Source organism: Podarcis tiliguerta (genome assembly GCF_965153285.1).
Source record: "Podarcis tiliguerta genome assembly, chromosome: 10".
Lineage (NCBI taxonomy): Eukaryota > Metazoa > Chordata > Lepidosauria > Squamata > Lacertidae > Podarcis > Podarcis tiliguerta.
This window is the reverse complement of record NC_139543.1, coordinates 50649242-50674649: the sequence shown is the minus strand read 5'-3', so window position 1 is coordinate 50674649 and position 25408 is coordinate 50649242. Positions and strand designations below refer to the sequence as shown.

The window sequence follows — 25408 nt, the reverse complement described above, 5'->3', positions numbered from 1 at the left end:
ACAAACACAGCAACTAAAAACAATCTAAAGTCAGCAAGGGTTTGTGAAAAGTGCTAAAAGAGAAGCAGCCATTATGCTTTAAACATCTGAGAGAATAAAAAGACATTCACCTGGGATCTAAAAGACCATAGTGCAGGCACCCAGCAAGCATCTCTGGGAAGGGTACTGGTCTCTTCATCATGCCATGGTGATGAAGAGGGTTACCTTTCCCCACCTCTTGAAATGTACATAAAGCTGAAAGAGGAAGCTGGAAAAGCGACACACTTTCACAATTCTTCCTCAACTCCATATGCTTTTCAAGGCTCAGATTGGAACCTGAGCAGCTGACGGTGAAGTAACTGAAAAAATGAGAAGGAACTGGGAGAAAATGGAGAAACCAGAGGGAGGCAGGGGAGGGAAAATGGGCTGCTGCTGGGGTCAAAGAGAGAGAAAATGGATTACCACCTTTAAGCCTGGACTATTTTGACCCACCACCAGTGCCTTTTTTTCTAGAAAAATAGGTGCAGTTACTCACCATGAAGGTGTTACAGTAAGTGCCACACTTTTTAACAACAAAAAAGAGGGGTGCTGGTTCTGTGTACCTTTGAGTACTCCCTGGAAAAAAATAACTGTCCACCACCATCACCCAGGCCATGGCATTGGGCTGCTAGGTTCTGAGTGTCCCTTTTTTCAATTGTGTAACCATGAAGGGTATGATTTTAAAGTCAGCCACCAAAGTCATAAACACATGATGGAAGTTGTAACAAACTTATGGTCCAAACCAAAGTCAATAGTGAAGGAAGAGCAGAAACAAGGTCACAGGTATGTGCCCTTCAGATAAGCGGCAGACCTTGGGGTCTCAAATTTAAGTGCCATCCTATGGGACACCAAAATTCAGCACCCTGCCCATCTCTCTCGCTCCAATTTAAATAATAGTTGTGGCATCCTCTGCAGCACCCATGAGGCTCTGTGCCCAGTGCAGCCAAACCAGTTGCACTCTCCTAAAGCTGTCTCTGTTCAGATGTTGCTAGACTTCTACTGCCACCAGCCCCAGTTAACATAGTCAATGATCAGGGATGTCAACTGCAGGAGTGCATCATGTTGGCTAACACTGTGCCTCAGATATGAAAGCCTTGGAAAGGATGGAGCTACGGGCAACAGCAGCTGAACCAAAGCAAAGCAAATGAAATGTAAGCCAAGGCTACAACATCTCACGTTTCTGTTCTGCACTGCCTAGGACTGTTGTAGTATCTGTTAGCAGAAGCAAAGGAATCACAGGAAGTGGTCAGCCAATGAAAGAGACAGTCTCTTTCTAGCCACTTACTAGGCAAAGCACACAATATCCAGAGGAGCCTCATTGTTTTTGCAAAAGTGCTTGACAAGTGGCCTCTAGGCCACGCTGAAGTTGATGGGGCCAGGGCAAAGAGTCCTCTGCTGGTCCCATTCCTCTGTCAGGGGACCCTGCTGGGCTTACTTTGCTGGAGTGACAGTAGTCCAAGCTGTGTTGGGCAGCTGAGTCCTAGACTCCTAGCTATGACTTTATGCCTTGGAAGATTCAGGAGAGATAAAAGAAGTACTTCTTCGCACAGTGCAGAGTTAAATTCTAGAACTCACTCATAGGAGGCAGTGATGGTCATCTGGATGGCCTTAATTAGATGGATTAGACAAATTCATGAAGGAGAAAGTTATCAATGGCTACTACCCATGATAGCTATACATAATGCTTCTGAATACCAGTTGCTGGACACCACAGGAGGGGAGAGTGCTCTTGTGCTTAAGTCTCAGTTACCCCGGAGAAAGCCCTATTCTGCATATGCTCATTGGCTCTTTCTCACCATAAACATCTTTCTCTTTTTTCTTTCCTGCTTTTTTAAAAGACACAGGTAGGCACTGTTCATAGGTTTGGATGAACATATGGAGGACAGGGTCCAGAAAGTGTAGGCACAGTTCCCCTATACAAACACACATCCATGCTATACAAATAAATGTGTGAAAATAAGTTATGTGTTTAAAGCTTAACGTGATTTGGTTTAAAAGCTTAATTTTGCTAAGTACATTAACCAGGAAGACAGTCACTACAGTAGTACTTCTTACACTAAGTTCCTATGGGGAAACATGCTTTTAGGCTGCTTTAGAAAGGTGTATGGAACGAAGAAAGTTTATACCATGACACAAATAGGCATGAAAAGAAACAGCCGCCACCACCAAGGATGTCCAGAGTAAGGAAGAAGACAATTTTCAGAAGTCCTACAAGGGAAGTCCTACAGCAATAATCATTAGATTATCTGCTGCTTCAAATAGAAAAATTTGTAAAAATAATTTTCCAGATCCACCATCCCCCAAATTTTGCATGGCATTCAGTAGTTTCTAAAGCTTTCTAAAGCTTTTGTGTACATCCATGTCTTTATACTCCTGTGGAAGCAAACTTGCTTCCTCTCCTGTGGAACCACATCATTTCGGAAAGCCGTCTTCCATTGAGGGGACAATTGTTTTCTATAGAGATGAGAAACAAATACCAATGACCTGGGTCACTTTGCCCCAGCAGGCTTTTGCTGCAGCTTCCTCTGTGCAGCTACAACAAAGTCTGGCAGCAGTCAGCCCTGCCAGCCCACACTGAGCCACCACGGAGAGGCCTGCTATTTACCCTTCCTATTAATCTGTCAGGGTCCTAGTCAAACACGTAAAACAATATGGTGTGTGCATATCTTGATTAGCCATTGCTAAGTAACTGAGGGGAAACATCAGAGAGCGGAGAACCATCCCACATTCTACAACACAGCCTTCTGAGGTATGAAATGTTTGTTCACTTACTTGTCAAATTAGGGGTGGAAGACACCAGTGGGTTTGCTCTCATGGAACCAGCCGCCCAAAATGTCAGCTGCTGGGTCCATGATAGGATATCATTGCATACCCTCCAACATTTCATATGGGGAGATAGAGACAGGCTTGTAACAACCCCAAAACTTTTACCAGCACATGCACCTCACTATCACACTTTGCTGAAGGCTCTTCTTTTCTGCCTGCTGCAAGTTTTATTCATTTACTCTACAGCAGCCTGGGCTCCACTGATTTCAGAGCATGTTGGTTCTGCTAGTTAATGACATATTTGGAAAAACTTAATTCAGAATATACCTCAGCAGATGCAATACAGAACTTTAGGAAGCTACATTATGCTTCAGTTCACCTAGCTAACTAACAGTGTCTCTCCAGGGTTTCAATCAAGGGTGATTCCTAGCCCTATAACCTAGCTTCAGATGTCTATGCTCTGATAACCCATAGGTTAGATTACTGTAATGCATTACACACTGGGCTGCTTCTGAAGATAGTTCAAAAACTACAACTAGTGCAGAATTCAGCAGCCAGATTGCTGACTGTGATGAGAAGGTCTGAACACTGCACACTGATTTTATGACAACCACACTGGCTACTGATTAACTTCCTGGCTCAATTCAGTGCTAGTATTGACCTCTGAAGCCCTATGATGCTCAAAACTATAATACCTCAAGGACTGCCTCTCCCCATATGAACCAGCCCAAACCATGTGTATAGTGTGATAGAAGACGGCTTAATCTACCGGTTTGTCGTAACTACATCATGCCATCGGAACAGAGCCCTACTGCAAAGACTGTGTGTTGGTTAACGTGCACTGATCAACACACATAAAACAAATTCACGCACAGGAGTCTTTCAAAAACCCAAAAACCGTGTTTATGGAAGACAATCTTACTCAGCTATGAGTGATTGCCAAAAAAAGAAGACGGCTTCCTATGAGCTGTGACTCAGATTAAGCTTTCATTTCTGTGCAGACTTCACAAGCCATAGCTTAAACAAAAGAGCTAGTAATCTGCTACCCTACTCCCTGATATTTTACTCTGTACTAATACAGTCAACTCAACATTTAAAGACTAAGTGATACTGTTTTATCCTTCAGAATGGTCATTATCTGCCCTTCAATGCTTTTGGACTAAAGCTTCCAACACCCCTGACCACTGCTGATGCTAGCTGGGGCTGAAGGGGAGTGTTGTAGTTCAATTTCTGGAGGGTACCACATTGCCCAACTCTGACTTAGAGCACACTCTCCCAAATCTGCATGTAATTTCTTATTACTAAGTTTCCTCTTCCACTTTCTGTAGATTTGTCACCCTGGCAACCTTTATCCTACTCTCCTTAAGAATTCAGGGTGGCATGCAAGACACCTCTCCTTTTATGCTCGTAGTAACCCTGTGAAGTATGGCAGGCTGAGAATGCCTAGACCAAAATCACCAAGTATGCTTTGTGGGGATTTGAACCCAGGGCTCTTTAGCTTTTGTCCCATACACTAACCACTACCCCACAAGGTCTCTCACTTAGGCTTTGTTTCAATTTATTTTATTATTATTTATTGCATTTAGTTGGGGATTGTGACGGATGTATGCTGTATATAATAAGTATATTTCCATCTCTTGTTTGGACATCATTGAATTCTACTTCAGCTTCTCAAGTAAACATATTTTACGTTTCCTGCAATCTTGAAAGAGCTTGAGATGCCCCCTGGTTAAAACATCTGATTTGCTAACAGTCTGATTCAGAAAAGTATACTTTAATATAAATAATGCATTGGGGGTTCAATTCATTATTTGTTTAAAGCTGGAGTTAAAAACTCCTGCTGATTTCAATGAGCTTCAGATCAGATACTTTGTGAAAACCTATCTGTATAATCCCTTCCTTTATGACCTTCATAAATTGAGGATTCTCCTTCAAGACAATCCTAAACAGCATGATTTTACTCTGGGAACCAGTGCCCTGAATCACAGCTTTTAAAATCCATATAATAATCCAAACTGGACCCCATACCATGCTAAATTACAACATCTGTTTCCATGCTAAATTTCCCTTTATTTTCCCTTTATTTCTAATGCTACCAACCTCAATGACATGATATAAAACCTTACCCTGCCCCAGAAGGGTGAAAATAAACCTGATCTCAATAGAAAGCATTCTAGCTGTGCAAATTGTAAAGAAGATTATGTGTGTTTTCCTGAATAGTTATATATGAAGCAGCATCAAATCATATTTCTTCATTACAATTATTTAACCATTTCTCACAATCTAATAATATGTTTGAAATATATGAAATTATTACATGGAAACCTGATATTTATCCTTATGTATCTACCTTCTGAAACAATAATAGTTAAAACCATTTTTGGTCTAGATAGGGATGGGGAAACTGTGACACTCAAAATGCTGCTGGCTGGACTGCAACTCCCATCACCCCCTGACTTTTGAATCATAGAATTGTAGAGTTGAAAAGGACCCCAAGGGTCATCTAGTCCAACCCCCTGCAATGCAGGAATCTCAACTAAAGCATCCAGGACAGATGGCCACCAACCTCTGCTTAAAAACCTCCAGTGAAGGGAGTCTGTTCCACTGTCAAACACTTCTTACTATCAGAAAGTTTTTCCTGATGTTTATTTGGACTCTCCTTTCTTTGTAACTTGCAGCCATTGGTTCAAGTTCTGCCCCCACCCCCCCGAGCAGGAGAAAACAAGTTTGCTCCATCTTCCATGTGACAGCCTTTAAGATATTTGAAGATGCCTATATCTCCTCTCAGTCTTCTCTTTTCCAGGCTAAACATACCCATAAAGCTTGGTTGCTAGTGCATATTAGTTGTGCAACTACATTAAATCTATCTGAATCTGGATTTACTGTATTCCTAACTTTGTCTGTCCAAAAAGAACTTACTATAGTAATATGTTCTTTTAAAAAAATTACAGAAATATATTTATTCTCTGTTCTCCATCCTTACTTTGTGGTGGGTCTCACTCACTTTTTCAAGTGAATATACTTCTAGATATGCATACATAGGAGCAGTGTGGTCCCTTATACATCTACTCAGAAGTAAGCATCACTGAGTACACTTATTGACAGATACGTTTATTACACCCAAACAGTGCAATACTATGCATGTTTATTCAGAAGCACCACTGAGATCAATGAAGTTTCCTTCCTAGTAAGGGTGCCTCTGTGTATGTATTTCTTTTACAAACCAGTCTTTTCCATGGAATAGTCTAGCGTTTGTGGTTTATGCTGCAAAATTCTTCAGTCTACAAAGACTGCTAGGCACTTGTGGCTAGGCCTGGTTGTAAATAATAAAACAAAGCACAACACATAGAAAATGTTTTCAAATGGCATGAAAGCATCCTATCTTTTGAAATACCTTTGCAGAACAAAACTTTTGCCATCACTTTAAATTACCCTCTGCTTCTTGTGCTGCTGTCCATTACTGAAGTTCATAAAAGACTAACTTAAGGAGCATTTTAAAGCTAAAAGCTCTGTTGTGCTCAGAAGAGAGGGGCTGCATACACCGAAACAATCTCTTGTTCCCTCTATTTATTTATTTATGTTTGTCTCGCCCAGCTCCTTCTTTGTCAACCACAGGTGTTTGGGAGCACATAATGCTCCCAATGCATCAGAAAAGAGGTTATTGTGAAAGACCTTTTCTTTTCCACTTGTCCTAAAACTACTCGCAAAGTGTTACATGCGTTATACCGATCACCATAAACATCAAGGAACAAGCAGTCCTCTGTAAGCTGGCCCAGCAGCTCCACTATGACATTAGTTGAGACAGCTTTGTGACCCTGCATTGTCTGGCCTTTATTCACAGAACCTGTTTCTTTTCATTTCTTTCTTGCATGTGTGTATGGGGAGGGGGTGCGCACGCACACACACATTTCACCCTTTTAGGGAAATAAAAGGCCTTTGGGGCATTTTTATTTACTGTAAAATGGACTGGGGGAAGGGAGAGTAAATTTATCTTAAAAGCTATACAGCAACTACTTGTGAAAACACTAGAAGCAGCTACTGTAGTTATGGTTTCCAGAACCACCTGCAAACAAGTGCAGACACCGTAGCAAACTGTGCCCTTGGGTTTTGTCACTGTTGTTTTCAGACTATTTCTTTTTTAAAAAATTCTTCTCTCTTGTCTTAGCGCAAAGCTTGCGGTGAATTTATGTGACAGCTATGAAAGTAGGACGCAAAATTGTGAACAAGAGCTAACCATTTTTCAAGCTTTCCTTGTTGGTATCATCACAATTTGCTACACAGCAGTGAATACTGAGTCGGTCCTGATAAATGGTTGAGAAGGAGGGAAAGACTGTACAGTCGGAGAGCCTCCAAATATTCCTCATAAGCATCCAGACTTGAATAAAGTGATTGGGGGCGGGGAGATAATCTATAGGGCCATTTTCCTTTCCTTTCTCCTGTCTCAAGGAGGGCATGTTTTAACAAAGAAATATTTGGTTCAATGGACTGGGTCTGAGGGCCAAAATAGATGAGACAGATGTGTGTGAATGCATCTCACTCTTTAGCCTTTTGCAAACTGAAGCAATGTGGGGTTCCCATTTGGATTGGGACTATGGCGCATATAGAGAGGACTTAACACATTGCCCTGTGCTATTTTTTCAATGAAAATCCCAAACATACCCACAAACTCAATAAGTATAACAGGGCAAATAGCAAGAAAATGCAACAGAGGAAAAGGAACAGCCCTTGTTCCATCATGCCCCCACCCCAGGCTGCAATTTGCAGCAGTCTGAAGACTTGCAATTTGCCAACACATAGGCACACAACCTTCCATTGGAATCAAACTACCTGGAATAACTCAGGAAGGTCTACACAGGAACTTGCCTTGAATATTTGAACAGTAGAATATGAATTCCCATAATAAATAAAATACACAGAGCTATGCTAGTTTTGCTCCTGATCTTGTGTCCCTATGAACCCTGTGCCACTCTCTGATACACTGTAAAGACTCCTGGGACACCGCACTCAAATTCTGCCATGATGCCACTCATGGTGCTAAAAAGTCTTGAGCCAGTCATGAGAAAGAGGGTTTATAGAATGCCAAAGCAGCAGCATTAAAGAGTAATGTGGGATGGAAAAAAAGCTAACACCAGATGAGGAAATAGCTGGGTCAGCCCTATTATTAGACACAGACCTGAATCATATGTGCTGTTAAGCCAAACAATGGTTCGTCGGAAACAAAAAAGCATGTGGGTTCCTAGAGAAACTGGCTGCTTTGCTCTCCTCCTAGTCCTCTTACTGCTATGCTGCTATGAGCTTAGCGCTTAAAGATTAGAAAACCGAACTGTGGTCTAAGAGTGTTTCATTCAGGTGGTCCGTGGCATGTCTGTAAAAATACAATTTAAAATTGTATAGCACCTTTCGCAGCACATTATAGTTGGTACAACAGGCAGAAAAATCATTAAGAGCCAAAGCCCTCAGCAATTTTCAAGCAGTCTATGGCAAAAAAAAAGTTGGGGGACTTGGGGCTTATGCACACTTCTGCTTGTCCTGTGCCTAGAAAGCATGGATCTGAGTGGTTTTCTGTTTGTCCCATTCTTTCTAGGCATGTGTCTGAGCAGTTTTGCCTTTGCTCTGCCATTTTCCCCTGGAAAACATGCTCTTTAGCACTAAATTGGAACAAACGGCAATCCACAGAAAATGTGGTTGCTGTTTGTTCCACTTCAGCACTAAACAATGGGGGAAAGCGGTGGAACAAAGATGATCCCTCAGTGTGTCATCCAACAAAGCACAAGGTTTAGACAAAGTTTGCCATAGGGAGACAACGTATGAGACTGTTTTTGGATCAAATGTGAAGCCAAACTATGCCTTAGTTTGCAGAAGCAGAGGAGGGAGGACAAAGTGGCCATGATCTCCTCTCCAGTTATACCTTTCATACGGTAAAGGTAAAGGTACCCTTGCCCGTCAGGGCCAGTTGTGACCAACTCTAGGGTTGCGCGCTCATCTCACTCAAGAGGCCGGGAGCCAGCGTTTGTCCGCAGACAGCTTCCGGGTCACGTGGCCAGTGTGACTAAGCCGCAGCTGGCAAACCAGCGCAGCACATGGAAACGCCGTTTACCATCCCGCTGGAGAGCGGTCCGTATTTATCTACTTGCACTTTGGGGTGCTTTCGAACTGCTAGGTTGGCAGGAGCTGGGACCGAGCAGCGGGAGCTCACCCCGCCGCGGGGATTCGAACCGCCAACCTTTTGATCGGCAGGTCCTAGGCACTGTGGTTTAACCCACAGCGCCACCCGCGTCCTTAGCCATATTTTGGCTCGGCTTTTATGAACCATGCCAAAATACGACAGACACCTTAGGAAGCTAACTTGGGGTGTCATGAAAGGGCAGCAAATGGTTAGCTATTTGATTTATTACAGTGCCAGTAAGCAGAGCTGCCAAAATAATTTGGCCAGTCCTGGGTACCATGTACCTCAACAGGGGTCATGGGAATAGCCAGGATTTTTGTTGGGGAGGGGGAAGAACCTCAGATTTGTATTGATTTAGGGAGAGCAGCTGCCCCCCTTGTCCCCCCCCTTGGCTACACCCATGACAGGGGTGAGGTTTTCTATTTGTTACTTTATCTCAAGCAGCAAAATGTATGACAGCCTCCCCTCCCACTTTTTCACAAGTGTGGTTTTATGTGACGGAATGGAAGGGTGCCTCCAAGCGTATGACTTTCTTCTCCTTACCTCAAGGGCATCAAATCCTTAATGGAACAGAAGTTGCCCTGATCCATCGCTTCGGGATTTCCTTAGGCTGTGGGAAGCGAGGAATACATCCATTAAACTGCGAAGCAGCCGGCCCTGCCATTAGGCAGAAACTGAGGCTGCATACACACCGCACACCCAAAGCACACAACTTTCGCTCATCTCCCCAAGAATCTTGGGAACTGTAGTTTGCCCCTCTCAGAGCCACCATCCCAGCACCCCATTAACAAACTACAGTTTAGATGTATGGTGTGCAGTGCCGGATTTACGAATAAGCTATAGCTTAGGGCTCCACTCTCTTGAGGGGAAAAAATTGGATGTACATTTCCAAAATAAAAGATAAAAAACAAATAAAATAAAACCTACATACAGCAACAGTGTTTTGTTTTGTGTAGGCTCCTATGACGTAAGTCATGGGCCCCGCCTGCTAGCCTGCTCCCTAAAATATCACTGGTTTGCTCATTTCTATATATAGGGTGCCTACATTCCTCATGGACTGGTTGCATGGCAACATGTGCAAATGGATTTAGATACCTATTAGGTCCATATAGCATATATTCAACACAAAAAACAGCGACGATTTGTTGTTGACAAAGGACAGCTGGACATATAAAGGGCCCCATTACCTTCAGTAGCTTAGGGCCTCATCAAACCTAAATCTGGCCCTGATGGTGTGTCAACAGTTGATTTTGGGGCACCATTAAAGGACCATAGCTGTCAACCTTCCCTTTTTTTGCAGGAAATTCCCTTATTTCAGCGCTGTTTCCCGCTACTATGCCGGATTGTTAGATATCCCGTAGACTGTCCCCAGGACAGGTGAGGCTGCTGATCCCTTACAGTGGTACCTCGGGTTAAGTACTTAATTCATTCCGGAGGTCTGTACTTAACCTGAAACTGTTCTTAACCTGAAGCACCACTTTAGCTAATGGGGCCTCCTTCTGCCGCTGCGCCGCCGGAGCACGATTTCTGTTCTCATTCTGAAGCAAAGTGCTTAACCTGAAGCACTATTTCTGGGTTAGCGGAGTCTGTAACCTGAAGCGTATGTAACCTGAAGCGTATGTAACCCGAGGTACCACTGTATTTTCAAATCTGAAAGTTGACAGCTATGGAAAGGACAGCGCCTTGCCATTGAACCGTTGTGGCGTTTTTCCCTGTCAGGATGGGGGAAGAAGTATTTTGCGGGGCGCTTTGCCTCAGGAGCCTAAAATACTTAGCCGGCCTTGGGCTGTAGGCGCGCTAGGCAAAGAGGAGGGAAGGAAGGAAGCGCGCCATTTGCAGCTCCGCTTGAGGCAGCCCTTCAAGGCCTTGCTTGGTTCTCCGCTGCCCAAGGGGGAGGCGGAGCAGCGTCGCCCTGTGTGTCAGAGGGAGATGCAGGCAGGCCCGGCAGCGGCGCGGCGGGAAGGAGGGAGCTCGAGTGAGAAAACGTCCCGAGCCCTGACGCTGCATCCGAAGAATAGGAAAGGAGCAATATGATCAATATGGTTTCTTTGTTGGGCCTCGCTTACCTCGGCGGGAGACCATCTGCTCCCTGTCAATGGATCACCTGCTTGTCTGGCTTGTTGGCCGGGCAACCGGTGGGTGGAGGGAGATTAAGCGGGAGCGGCCGGGGAAGGGCCTGTTTTTTGTTCCCTCTCGCGCTGTGAGGAGGGCGGGGAGGGGGAAACATGGAGCGGGCGGGGAGAAGGCCGGGCTCGGCTGGAAGCTGAAGCCGGCTGCGTTCGCCTTGCTCCTGCCTCGCCGCCGTCAAAGGCCGCGAGGCTCGCAGGGCGCGAGGGATGCTTTTGCACATTGCTCAGGGTGAAGGTGCCCAGGGTCAGCCCCGCACACCCCTCGCGGCGGAGCTTCTTCTGCTGAAATGCTGAAAGGAGACGGGGGTGTCGGTCGAAGAAAGGGCCTACTATATTGCACCACCGCACAATAAACCGATAGTCCAAAAAATTGTGGTTGCTTGCTCCTCCAGGGGCCTCGCTTGGAGGGGTGGCGTGGTGAGGAAGGGGTTTGACAAAGGGGGTCGCATCTCTCCTGCCTTCAGAGATGTGTGTGTGTGTCGTTTTACCAAGGCACTTTTAAAAATGCTGATTTATTTATTTTTTAAAAAATATTGTTTAAGGGGTGTGGGGGGGAGGAAGGAGACAACAGCTTCAGTAAACCGTGCAATTGGAAAACATGCATCAAAACAGATTCTGAGATGTAAGCACGCTTAAGCAAATGTAGATACAGTGGTCCGTCCCCCGTCCCCCCCAAGAATTGAGCCCCACTGATTTCACTGGGGTTTACTACGAAGTGCAATACTGTAGTTACCCAGTTATAATAAATAAGTACCTCTGCATAGGATTGTGCCTGAGCTCATAAACGTACTTGCCAGGATATGAGCCCAAGGAATTCAGAATGCCACCCCTTTATTTCTTTTTTTATATATAAAAATGGAAGATGGAGGAAATGCTAACTATAGTTTGGGACATATTGGATAAAGATATGCTGATTTTGCTTTTTGGGGGGTAAATTTGTTTATTTAAAAAGCAAGGCACATAAGCAAACTTTTGGGATCCAACCCTTAAGAAACTAAGCCACTGCAATCCTAACTATATCTACTCAGAAGTAAGGCCTGCTGAATTCAGCTGGGCTTACTCCCAAGTAAGTGGAGTTAGGGTTGCAGTCTTAGACTCTGGATAATATCAACATGGGAAGTGTAATGTCTAAACTGTGAAGAACCCAATCCTATCCCAGGGCTAAATCATATTCAACACTAGCCTTATGCTGTATTAAGAAAACATTGCAGCCATTGCTGTAGATGTTGGTGTTGAATTTAGGGACTTAGAGGTGCAAATCTTGTGCTCTTACTGAGCTGCTCAAGAACAACTAACTTTAGTTTATTTGTGTGTGTGTGTGTGTGTGTGTGTGTGTGCATGCTGCTCTTCATCTATGAACAATCCCAGAGCAGGCACAATTTATGGAAGTGATGCTCAGTGCAGCTCTGTTGTGTCTTGTAAATTTATTATTATTACTCATCAATAAACCACCCCTTTCTGACACATGCATCCTATTCATCCCATTGAATGAAACACAGGTGCTGTAATCTAGCCCTACAGTTAGTCACTGCATCATTCATTTTATGCATATTTTCATGGTAGATATATTTCAAATGGTAAAAAAAGAAAGAAAAGTAATTAGGCATCAGCTTAGATTGTTACAAGGATTTCTTCTTTAAGCCAGAGGCATGTGACAAGATGGCTTGGCACACTCTCCTGTTTGCTCTGAAGCAAAACATATACTCTTCTAGTTGAAGGCGTATACAGACTACAGTGTCCTCATTACTTTCATTTGAACTACAACACTTAAGCCCAGCAGTGAATACTCAGGCTAGGGAAGGACCTATGTCAAAAGTGGGCAGCACCAGAAAAGCATTTCACCCCAGATTTGAAGGGGCCTTTAATGAGCCTTCAAATGAGATCTGTGTGGTTACGAAGGTAAGAGCAGGAATTTGCATACACGTCAATCTTGCTCCTTCCCTCTAATTCCAGAGTTTTCATATTGACAATACAGTGCGTGACTGAATGTGCTCGCTGGCCACAAGTTGAATGTTTCACTTCCAACCTGGGGGGCTTCAGTTCTGCAGTCCCTGCAATGGGCAGCATCCCCAGCAACTCGCCACCAGGGGCAGTAGGGCCAAACAGAGTTGTACTGTGGTATTTGCTGGAGATAATGGGGAGAACCAGTGGGAGCCGATAGTCAGATCGCCTGAAGCCACCCTGAATTTTGAACAGGGGCTCAGCTCTTTCCAATCCAAATCTAAGCTTAAACATGTGTGACTGCCATTGCATATAGCCATCCTTTATTACTCTGGTCTTTTCTTTTCCTCCCACCCTTTCATCTGTTACCTCCTGTTCTGTCAACATTTGGGTTGCAGGCTTTTAGGGAAAGAGTATTGTCTTGTTGCTTATATTATCCCCCATAAAGCAGCATGTACATTGACAGTACATCAATGTCCATCTCCCTGTTCCCTTCTTTGTGTTAGCTCGTGTCCTGAAGGGCAGAGAATTGTCCTCTTATACCAGTCAAATTGATGGTGCTGTGTAAATGATTACAGTAATAAATGGAAACAGTGCTGTGGAAATGGTAAACGACAAGCTAAAACTGCATCAAAAAGTAGATGTAAACAATGGGTTGTTATTTATTTGTTGTTATTATTGTGAAGGCATTTCTGCTTCAGAACCCAGTAGCTTGGCTTGTTTTCCATGCAAGATATGTCTTGTAAGCTAAAACAATGTCCATGAATCAAGCAAAGAGTTTGCAGAATTATTTGTTTCAGACAGGAAAATCTGTCAACACAGGTAAATAGAATTATCTGGCTCAAACCTGGAGATGGAGAAAAGGGCCTTCTGAATGCACTTTCAAGGATAATTAAGTGGCAGCGCTGGATGTTGTTATCCTTTCCAGCACACTGGAGCTCCGTTTCAGGATGATGATGTGAAGCTCCGAACTTTATGTGGCGTCTGCCATGCATCACTGAAAGACAAAGCATGGCTTCCAGTTAATGGTTGCTTATTTCCCAAGAGGCTGTCAAAACATGTAAAGTGCCAGGAGGAGATATCATTTTAATATGAGAAACCTCATTTTTAAGTGGTACTTTTATACATTAAAAAGGCATGCTTCGGAACGGTTCTTTTTGCATGAGTAGCATAATGCATGGAACGAATATTCAGGGCTTGCAACTGCTAAGGGCCCACATCCCGGCAGGCAGAGGGGCCACTGACAAGAGCCCCCTGGACCTGCTCTTACTCTTCACCATTGCAGCATTGCACCATTGTTGGCTTTCTGCCCAGCAAGCAAATAGGTGGTAGCAGTGATGGGAAAGAGGTGGTAGAATCATAGAATTGTGGAGTTGGAAGGAACCACAAGGGTTATCCAGTCTGACCCCCTGCAATGCAGGAATCTTTAGTCTGACATGGGGCTTGAACCCACAACCCTGAAATTAAGAATCTTGTGTTCTACTGACTGAGCTACACAAATGAAGAGTCTTGCCCAAAAGCTTTTCCGAAGCAAGAGCTCATGCAGCAAGGCCTCTTTAAAATATGGCCCCATCTGCACTGTACATATAAAGCAGTATCATATCACTTTAAATATAGATGGCTTAACCCAAAGAATCCTGGAAACTGTAGTTGCTTAAATATGCTGAGTGTTGTTAGAAAACCCATATTCTCCTTAGAAAACTACAGTTTCCAGAGTTCCCTGGGGAGAGGGGCTGATTGTTTAACCACTCTGGAAATTGTGGCTCTGTGAGGGGTCTCCTAACAACTCCCCACATCCTTAAACTAATTACGAGGATTCTTTGCCTTGTCTACTCTAAAAGGATAGGGCAGACATGGCCTCTGTATATCCATGGGTGAACACTCCTTGGAATCACTCACTTCGTTCTGAGTTAAGCAATATCACCCATAAAGCAGGCCTGCCAAGGGTTTGGGTATGTGAACTGTCCTCATGCCACAGGCAGATCTACAGTATCAAAACATTCAACGAGAGACTCCTTCGTTCCATCGAGGAAAGACACCGTTTGTCTGTGCTGAGAAGTTTGGAATCCTGCGAGCCCTTTATTCCATTGAAATGTATCCTCTGCCCCACCCCAGTTGCTACTTGAGTCCCAGAAGAGGTTAACATGCACAGCAGCCATTGCTTGCAAGGAGTGGGGAAATGCCATGTGCAGCCGCAGCTTCTTTTCAATGCACTTGAGGCTTTTTAAACACTCTGTAAACGTCAGGGTTCCTCGTAAGAATGCTGGCACTTCCCTCTTGAGAATGGATGGTGCCTCTCTGGCTACATAAGCAATTATCCTCCCACCCAGAAAATAAGAAATAAAGGGAAAGATCATACTGTATATACAGGCTCAGATTCAGCTAAAGTTCTGTTGCACGTGCGTTATGGCTTTAAAGCACATGGCTTCTCCCAAAGAATCCTAAGGACTGTGGTTTGCTAAGAGTGCTGGGAATTGTAGCTCTGTGAGGGGTAAACTTCAATTCTATGGAGTCTTTGAGAGAAGAATACGGTGTGTGTGGATTTACAGTGGAATCCTAGGCATGTTTGTGCTGAGCAACCCTAAGCATTTATCTCAGCAAGGTATTTTCAGCACCTGTATTAGACAGTGCCTTCCTACAAATACGTTGTGGAGTCCGGTACACCTGAAAAAAAACTTTTTTTTCTGAATCAGTCTCAGGTTTAATCTAATTTTCTTTGTAGCTTGCTGCCACTGAATAAGTTGGTCCTTTTCTATATAAGAAGTTCCATAGCTCTTCCAATATACCTTTTTTATCTGCATAATCTGAAAGCTAGTTTCCACACACACACACATACACACACACACAGCACTGCCTCTCTGCTTTTAGAAATCAGCATTGCAAAGACTTGCTTTTATTCAAATGGAGATGATGAAGGCATCTGAACAGTCAAAGAAAGGGAGGGAAAGTCGGGGGGGGGGGCTATGCTGGGGATCTGTTAATTAATTATTGTGGAGATGGGCAACAGAAATGTGTCAGCATAAACAACATATGTGTTCTGTCCCCCTATTCCTCCCAGGAACATTTTGAGTTTCCCCTCTTCCTGTCACTAGGCTGCCATAAGCTTCCAAAATATCACCTGAAATAAAAAAAAGTTTCCCACACACACAAATACACCTAAAATTTTTGCCATTGCTCCATGTAAAGTTGATTGCAACAGCAGCAACTCAGTTTGCCTATTCCTTGCAACAAGCTAAAGGCAGTCAGCAAAGCTATGCTTTGGGAATTGGTTACACCGGACCTAAAATGCATATCATAAGGACAAAGGGCTAGGAAGGGTTGTCAAGAACAGGGACCTGCACTGTATGAGCTGAGATGACACATGATATCATGAATAGCTCTTTACAAGTCTGCTGAGTAAGAAACGCCTGCCCCTTTTCAGACTCTCAGCACTTAACAAAAGATTTGCAGGAGCAGGCATATGGGGTAACCAAAAATTGTGCAGGCCAGAAATTTTTGTGGGCTTCTTTGAATGCTCTGATCACATATGTCCAAAGGTGTAACTAGAGATGGGTAAGCTTCAATGAGTTCGATCTGGAATGGGCTCACCCAAAATGAGCTCGATATGAACCAGTCTGAATTAGCAAAAAATAAAAAAATTAAAAAAGGAAAGAAGAGATACACATGAAGGAAATTTGACAGAACAAATTAATAGAATAGAATTAGTAACCATGACCGCAAAACTAAGGAATAAGGATGAGTTAAAGATAAGAGGAGAGTAGAGGTGTTTTGGAGATTATCTTAGAGGATACAATATGCAATTTGACCTACATAGGAGGGACACGGGACGAGCTGTGGTCTAAACCACTGAGCCTCTTGGGCTTGCTAATCGGAAGATCGGCAGTTTGAAACCCCACAATGGGGTGAGCTCCCATTGCTCTGTCCAAGCTCCTGCCAACCTAGCAGTGCAAATAGGTACCAAAGTGGCGGGAAGGTAAATGGTGTTTCCATGCGCTCTGGCACTCATCACGGTCATCCGTGCGCCAGAAGCGGTTTAGTCATGCTGGCCACATGACCCAGAAAGCTGTCTGTGGACAAACGCCTGCTCCCTCGGCCTAAAGCAAGATGAGTGCAGCAACCCCATAGTCGCCTTTTCTGGACTTAACCATCCAGGGGTCCTTTACATTTACCTTTACCTAACATATGAGCAGCAGATAACATCAAAAAAGGAAGACTTGAAATGATAATGGGTGAAATATCCGGATATGCAGCAGATCAAGATTTCCCTCGAATGCCACAGACAGCTGGATGGGAAGTCTTAGGAAAATAGATGAGTGGTGGATACTGCATGATGTGTGTATAAAAGCTGTTAAAATTTCACAAATAAAAGTTTTTTTGAAAAAACGAATTAGCTTGGTTTCAGCTGAGGCCCGTTCTGAGCGCTATGTCTCATGGGGCATCTGATGATATACCTGTAATGAGGAACATGGCAATGCCTCAAATCCTTCAGTGTCCCTGTTTTCCAGGGCCAGTCCTGGATTTACAGAAGCCATCCCAGCTTCTGAGTTGATCCTGGAACGTCCTGCTTTTCCTTAAGACATCCCTATTTTCAATGGCAAAATGTTGGGGACGGTATAATGCCTTGTTATGAACCAAGAAGCCCTGGGAGGATACAGGGCACTGATACAGGTTTACGTTGCCACCAGCTGGGGAGCTGGTCCATGCTGCCATCCCTGAGCATGATGCAGGTGATCAGGGGAATGTTAAACTGGAGACTGGCAGATAAGGACCATCTGACCTGAATCTCACAGCCCCAGGGCCTCCTAGAGTCCTTCCTCTTGCCCCAAGGAATTGAGTACCTTTCATACCTCCTTAACCGTCCAATGGTAGAGGAAGCACACAAAGCAAGAATCAATGGAAATCAGGAGAAAAAGCTGTCCCAACTCCAGTTGTTCAAAAGGATGGATTGGAGGCAGAGGCTGATAAGTTTACCTCCAGCCTTTGAGCAGTTCTGCTCACTAGGAGCTAGCCTTAATCGTGTGACAAGAGACCTGCCTTCCTTGTTTTCTCCGTGAAAACAAAACATTTGATGGCATATAGTGTGGTGCAGTGGTTATAGTGTTACACAAGGACCTGGGAGAGCGGGGATTCAAATCCCCACTCAGGCACAAAGGTCACTGGGTGACCTTGGGCCACTCACTATCCCTTGGCCTAACTTACCTCACAGAGTTATTTCGAGGTTAAAATGTGTGGGAGAAGAACCATATGCCACCCCCTCCAGCTTTGTGGAGGAAAGGTGAGGTGCAATATATATGTGTGTGTGTGTGTGTGTGTGTGTGTGTGTATACACACTGTGTGTGTGTGTGTGTGTATATATATATATATATATGGAAATAACAGTAACAATAATAATAAATAAATAGCATAATATGTTGACCAGGTTTTTCAGTTCACCTTTTTTTTTTATCACCACGGTGTCACATTAAGCCCAACCTGTTTATCAGTCTTGGTGAGCTTTGCACAGTGCACTAATTATGTTACTCTTAAAATCTTCTGACCTGCTAGCTATGAGCCAGAAATAGAGAGGATATCAGGATAACGGGTGACAGTCATTCAAGTTGCCAGCATTTTCCGGCTTCCCGTTATGACAGGGTGTGTATCTAGGGGTATAGAGACATATACTTTGGCCTTCAAAGAGGTCACATAAAAACCTCTTTTCAGCCCACAGGGAAGGTGAAAATGTAGCATGCATACAAAGGGGAACTGTGTTTCAGCTGCCAGGACCGGAACTAATGACAGTCAAACAAAAGTTCATAGCTCAGTTCAATCAACGAGCTTGACAGGCAATGGTTCCTCTCAGTTCATTTGCGTTGGCAAAATGCAGGCAGCTCCTTAGAAAGATTGTCTTCTATGGGCTTCAGTGAGCAGCTAAAAGTTGTGTCATGTGATTCTCCACCTCCCATTTTATCCTCACAACAACCCTGCGAGGTAGAGAGAAAGTGACTGCGCAAGGTCACCCAGTGAGCTTCTTGGCAGACTGGAGATTTTAATGTAGGTCTCCCCATTCCTAGTGTGAAATCTTCACAATAACACTCTGCTGGATTAGGCAGGACTGGAATGCAGATTTTGGATTGAGCAGGGAATGTTCAGTTGTTACTGCAGACAATTCGCTTCAGAAGCAGTGACAGCGGGTGCCCATTGGGACCGATAGGGTAGAGGGCAGGGAGACTGACAGTAGGTGGCGCCAGAGCCAAAGACAGGCAGTGCTAACAACAGCTTTGTACACACTCCTGTATCCACTGTGTTTCTGCTGCTGGTTCGAGAAGCTGTATACACATGGCCTTAGCCACAACGTATATCTATCTGTATCTAGGCTGGTGTTTTTCATGAAATGCTGCAATTTAGTGATGGACTCCCCTTCATTGGAGGTTTTGAAACAGAGGCTGGATGGCCATCTGTCAAGGACTCTTTAGCTGTGATTCCCACATTGCAAGGGGTTGGACTAGATGACCGTTGGGTTCCCTTCCAACCCCAGAATTCTGTGATGTATTTTCCCCCAAACCACCTTCAATCCAAATTCAGAAAAAGAATGACCTAGCTTTGTTTTAAGCCAGTAACATGTACACAGCCTAATTCCAATTTCGCCCCCATCCTCCTTCCTGCTGAGTTCCACATGGACAAAACTGAGGCTAAAGAGGAGGAAACTAACCAGCTGATGACTTTGAGGTTGTGACCCATTTGCATTTCTCTCCCCACCCCCCCACATTCCATGCATTACTGCTTCCACACTACAGATATGTTCAAGCTAAAATGCAAACAAAACCCAGTTTGCCAACCATGTGCAGTTTTGCATTTTAAACTCACTGCATGTTAGCTACAGCAATAAAATGGCAGTTCGCTCCTGCTATCCTGACGCTAAATATGTTCCCTTGGGCACATAAGCACCATCCATAGAAATGGATAATATATTTGTAATGTGCAAATAATAAAATGAGCATCAGTAACCATGTTCACGCCCAGTCAGCCACACGCTGACTATAAAACATTTTTTAAAATAAGGAAGGAAGGATGCCATGGCGACTTGATTCAGCGCTGGTGGGCTTATGCTGGCCAAGGTCCTGATGCAGAGCCTATTAGCTCCTTCCACTGTCATCTATTGCAAGAGGCAGACATTATACACTAGAATCTTAGAATTCTAGTAGAGTTGTAGAGTTGGAAGGGACCACAGGGTCATTTAGACCAACCCCCTGCAATGAAGGAATCTTTTGCCCCATGTAGGGCTCGAACCCACGACCCTGAAATCAAGAGTCTCGTGCTCTACCAACTGAGCTATCCCAGGCCCTTTAAGTAGTAGTACAGAAATTGTAAGAGAAAGTTGCCCCAGGCTTTCCTGGCTTATTACCCTGCAAAGATTTCCCATATATTTTTGTTGAGATCCTACACAAAGGATTGTCCGAAACAATTAAAATAAAATAAAGATGTTAACATTTGAGTTACACAGACACATGCAATATGTCTCTGAATACCAGTTGCTGGGGAAAGAGGCAGGAGTTGTGGGCTTCTCATAGGCATCTGAATGGCTGCTGTGTGAACAAGGCTGCTGCACTAGCTATGTCTTTGGCCTGATCCTGCAGTCCTCTTCTTAACGCACATTTTTAACTAACGTAACGCCAGCATGTAATCTTGGAAGCAGAAGTCTACACCTCTGCAAGGAAATATGATACGAATGTGTTCAGGAGCCACCAATTTCAGAATGGTAGCCGTTAGATTTCTAAAAGTTGGTCAGGGAAGCGAGAAAGGTGGTTGAAATGGCAGCTATTTCAACCGGCTCTATAATCTACTGCAATTGCTTTTATTCTGCTGCCACCTGGTGGAAATAACATTAAGTTTGCTTTGATACTTGGAATCCAGGCATTCTGGGTCGCATAGTCACAACTGTTCTCCTGAAACTGATCTTAGGTCTTGCAGTACTCTTAAGGCTGGTCTCATAACCATTTATAACCATTGCACTTTATGATGATGATGATTTATTAAATTTGCATACCTACGCCCTACACCCGTAGATCTCTGTGTGGTTGACAACATAAAACTGTAATATAAAATTAAAAAGTAATAAAAATAAGTACAAACCAAAAAATCCTTACTCCCACAATACATTTAAAAGGGCATTGGATGTCAGTTAGCCAAAGTGCCTAAAGGTGCTTTAGAGGTGGCCCAGGGGCTCCTAAATTTTCATAGTGGGTCCTGATCTCCTTCCCACCCTTTCTTAAAACCTTCCCCCCTTCAAAAAAACACTTTGCTTATATGGAAGGGGATCCAGTGGCCCGCTAGATGTTGTTGGGCTCCGACTCCCCAAATCCCTGACCATTAGCCAGGCTGGCAGAGGCTGAAGGTGTTGTTGTAATCCAACAACATCTGGAGGGCCACAGGTTCCCCACTACTGGCTTACAAGGTAGTTGGATTCACTGCAAAGTGCACTGCTAGTAGAACTCAACAGGAAGTAGGAGAGAGGAGAAACTAGAATTGGTGGGCTCTGCCTGCTAATGTCTGTGGCACCATCTACAGTTGGGCTCCCCACTTTCCACCCTACCAGTCCCTATACGCACCAGCTGCCACTGCTTTTAAGTACCTAGCAGCACTTTAGTTGAGAAAAAGCCTCTTATTGGTAACAGCAGGCCTGGCCAACTTTGCTTCTGGTTACCTCACAAATAACTTCTCTATAATCTGTCTGCGATGATGGGCTGGTTGGATGCAGAAGAATGGTGGGAGGAACCAACTGAGGAATCACTAAGGGAAGAAGGTGCAGAGCTTTGGGAGTGGTGGTGGGACAATGATGAGTGGTCACAGGGAGAAGACGGGGAGGAGGAGGTGTCAGAAGCTGAAGAGGTAGCAGGGCTTAGTGAGCTGGGAGAGTGTGTGTCAGAAAGAAGTTCAGAATCAGAGGCAGAAGCTGAAGCAGGAGGGAGGCCAAGAGGCAGAGATGAGTCAGGCTGGTGAAGAGTCCTGGGCATCTCCCCCTCCTGCTATGACAAGCTCCCCACTCCACTGACTGCCAGAACCAGAAGAGGCATGAAACAGGAGGAGCAAAGAGAGCCACACAGGTACAGTCTCTGAATGCTTGGGGAAAGCCCTCAAGATGAAGATAGATAGATGGCTTGGGGGTACCTTTAGTCTTGGCAACTGATTTCATAGAGTAAGACCTACTGGGAATGAGCTGCTGTGCTCCATTAGGCCTGCACCCACTCAAGTATGTGAAGATCATCTTTTTGCTAATAAAAAGTTAACTCCAACTTTTAACTGTGTGATTTACTGGCCGGTTTGCTCTCTGACACTCTAGGTGGTGGTGGTGGTGGAGAGAATCACTTAATCTCACATCATTTTATAATTTTCAGTGTGATAGTTCAGGTCTTGGTCCATATAAAATTGTTGTGTAGATAAGAATGGGTGGTGGGGACTTGTATGCTATCCTGTACTCCTTCTAGAAATGGGTGGGACAGCAATGTGACTAATAAAGGCACTGAAAAGTATGATGTGTCGTTGGGGATATGCAACATTGGGTGCTGCAGTCTTCAAGCAACGGGTGAGAATGTGGGAACGGGGCCTTTTTCTCTACGGCCTTTTAGATGGAAGGGGCCTCTAAGAGTAATTACCAGACTCCCTCGAGGTCTCATGCAATGCCGTCGGTGGTCCCCTGCATTGTCCGAGCGCCGCTTGTCTCGCTGATACGGCTTCCCTTAATGTTCCTCCTCAGCGAAGGCTTCTGCACTGTTGCTTCGGATAGAGCTGCCTTTTGTTTGCAATTTCACCAGCTGAGAGAGTCTTTTAAGAACAAAGGGAGCGAGCAAGCTGCAGAGGCCGCTGGAAAGATCTAATCTGTGGCTAAGACCACCCCTTGACTGACAGCGTGCACCACCATCAGCTGTATGCCCCATGAACACTTTCTCATTTCAGTCAGCTGTCTTTGCCTTCTCCCTCATTAGCGCTGATGAAAAGCGACAGGCTGCAGCAGACGCAGAGCATTCCTCAGCATACCATCTGCAGCTCCGGCCGAAGGCTTCCAATGGGCTTTCTCATAATTTATTAGTTCTGTCAGTCTCTGCCTCTCACACACCCATACAAAGATGGCTGCCATCATGACAGAAACCAAGATTTGTAACGGCACAACTCCTGCAAGGAGTTTCAGAGCAGTGCCCTGACGCTGAAGTATTCCATAAATTGCTGTGCCCAACTATAGCTTTCTCATTCTTAATGCTAAATGAAATTATTTGTCCTTTGCTGCAATCCAGGGACAGAAGCTGTAGGAAATGTTACAGCTCCCAGAAGCAATGTTTATGGTACCAAATATGAAATGGAGGCCAACAACCTATATCAATTTCACAAGAAACATTCCATGCTTTTATTGAAAGATTGACATTTCAGGTTTTTCTCTTCTCTTTTTTTTTCCAAATTGTTTTTTATTGAGTTTTTCCACAAACAAAATAAAACAATCTTTACAATCATTCTTAGTGTCGTCTTATTTACATTGCGTATAATCATGCCCCGACCTTCCCTCCTTCCCAGTTGCGGTTTTCTTAATATACATCTTCTCTTACAGTTTCTTCTTCATTTCTGTACATGTCACAAGAGTTATGTTAACCCTGCTGTAGATTTTAAACGTCTGCAATTAATTCCTATATATGTTACAAATTTACTCCATTCTTCTACAAACTTTGCCCCTTTTTGGCATCAGATTTTGTACGTCATTTTCGCTAATTCTGTATATTCAAATAGTTTAGCCTGCCATTCCATAATCGTTGGGATCTCCGGCAACTTCCATTTTTGGGCTACGAGGATCCTAGCTGCTACCATGGCATATTGAAATAATTTATGATCTTCGTTTTTTATTTCCTCCCCTATTATCCCTAATAGGAAAGCGTCCGTTTTTGGGGGGAATGTGTACCTAAAAAGTTTCTTGAGTTCATTATATATTAGATCCCCCAAATTTTTCATCTTTTCACATTCCCACCACATATGGTAGAGATCCCCATCCTTAAGCTTGCATTTCCAAGAGCCTTTGTTACCCAGTTTGTACATTTTCGCCGGTCAAATTGGTGAAAAAGGTTTTCCTCTTCTCAAATCCACTTTCTCACATAACAACACAAACAAACCACTTTCTCACTACCCACTAACAATATGAAAGCTTTTGAAAATCAAAGGGATGACTGCTTCCCTCAATGATGGGAGGTTGCATATCCCAATTTTCCCCATCTCAGAACTCCTCCTCCTCCGTGCCCTTACCCTTTCCTACACTCTCCACCTGCATCCATCCTAGATCTGATCTGCCTCATTACTTTTTCTGTGTTGCTCATATCTGTTGCCAAGAAGAGAGCACTTGAAGCACTTCATGGCTTTATGGGCTGTTACTGTTTACCACCATGTGTTGGCGTGTTGCTGGTTTCCACTGCTTGTTTCGCCCAGCTGCGTAACTCTGTAGATTGAGAGCCAGTGTGGTGTAGTGGTTAAGAGCGGTAGTCTCGTAATCTGGGGAACCAAGTTCGCGTCTCCGCTCCTCCACATGCAGCTGCTGGGTGACCTTGGGCTAGTCACACTTCTTTGAAGTCTCTCAGCCCCACTCACCTCACAGAGTGTTTGTTGTGGGGGAGGAAGGGAAAGGAGAATGTTAGCCGCTTTGAGACTCCTGAAGGGGAGTGAAAGGTGGGATATCAAATCCAAACTCTTCTTCCTCTTCTTCTTCTAGATCTGTTATTATAATTTTATTTTTTAGCGTAGAAGTGAACAACTGTAAATATAGGTGCTGGGGTCCTGCATTCCACTGTGTTCCACAGCCTCTTTTTCCCAGCTGCTGATATGGCTACCATACATAGGAACCAACTCCCAGGGGCTGTGGGCGCTTCAGCCCCCATAATAAAAATATTTGAGGGGGCCGGTCCCCCACAAAGTTGAAGGGCACTCCCATTCAAATGGTGTCTGTGCACTGCATCGTGTGATCAATTATGCGGGGCTGAGCTTACCTGGGCCACCACAGTATTTTATTTAAGTTGGTACCCCTACTGCCATAGAAACCTTTTTACTACCTATGCCATGCAATAACCACCAGCCCTTGCCACGATAACCCCTCCCTTCCTCCCAGTGCCTGTAAAGAAAGGGAAAAGCCTGTGCAGAACCAAAATGTATTCTGGTTTTCTGGAAATGCAGCACTGGAGTATTGTTGAGGGAAGGATTGAAGGAAATGTGTTGCCTGCTCTGTCTTCCTCTCTTCCACTAATGCACATGTGCCGGCAAATATGCAAGAGAGGGTAGATTCAAGGGCCACCTACAGGCGGACCATGGGAGGGCTAAGCAAAATGCAGCACATGAAACAAAATGCACTATATAAAACAAGGGAAGTGTGGACCTGTTTAATTGATAA

At 44.2% G+C, this 25408-nt stretch overlaps 1 long non-coding RNA gene across 2 annotated transcripts in view; it reads right to left on the bottom strand.

Moving 5' to 3' along the window:
- The window catches only part of LOC310658895, a 58344-nt gene extending 46791 nt beyond the window's left edge, over positions 1–11553 (bottom strand). The window contains exons 1-2 of one of the 2 annotated variants that reach the window (XR_014502520.1): positions 11017–11553; positions 9494–9560 (exon numbers count right to left, since the gene is read on the bottom strand). This is a non-coding gene — a long non-coding RNA (uncharacterized lncRNA). The remainder of the gene's footprint in view (positions 1–9493; positions 9561–11016) is intronic. The other variant, XR_014502521.1, reaches the window with a different exon arrangement.
- Between the last annotated feature and the right edge of the window lie 13855 nt (positions 11554–25408).